The sequence below is a fragment of the Camelina sativa genome, unplaced genomic scaffold (genome assembly GCF_000633955.1).
Source record: "Camelina sativa cultivar DH55 unplaced genomic scaffold, Cs unpScaffold08079, whole genome shotgun sequence".
NCBI classification, from domain to species: Eukaryota; Viridiplantae; Streptophyta; class Magnoliopsida; order Brassicales; family Brassicaceae; genus Camelina; species Camelina sativa.
In genome coordinates, this window is record NW_010929147.1 from 1 (window position 1) to 444 (window position 444).

The 444-nt window shown below is 37.6% G+C and overlaps 1 long non-coding RNA gene across 1 annotated transcript; it reads right to left on the reverse strand.

The window, feature by feature from the left end:
• Positions 1-444, reverse strand: LOC104775042. The gene is made up of 3 exons (XR_765661.1): positions 393-444; positions 176-258; positions 1-63 (listed from the first exon to the last, which is right to left on the reverse strand). It is a non-coding gene; the product is annotated as an uncharacterized LOC104775042 (long non-coding RNA).

The following is a 444-nucleotide window of genomic DNA, read 5'->3' on the forward strand; positions in this document are numbered from 1 at the left end:
GCATCTGGAGCCTTGGATTTGTGAAGATTAATTGGCATTCCACATTCCACTTTAATATCATACCTGCACCAGAGATAAGGTTAATCAAACAATCATTCCAGAAGTCTTCTAACATTATTGTACAATGGAAAAAGCTTGCAAGAGAGATTCACGGTAAAGATAATTAAACACATACCCAATACAACCTACGTAGCCACCACAAAAGTCAAAAGGCAACCCTGTGAAGTCCTTCTCATCATAAGAGATAGATGCAAGCTCCTGGGAAAAAAACAGTTGACATCCACCCATGAGTCCCAATTTTACTATTCTATAATCTATTTCATTCCACTCTAGAAAGGAGAGATAAGCTTTGACATCCATAGTTCCATACTGAGTTAAGTCTTTCTTTATACCTTACGTAGAAAATCAAGAAAGCCTTCTTCCAAGAATCGTTTCTCAGTCGAG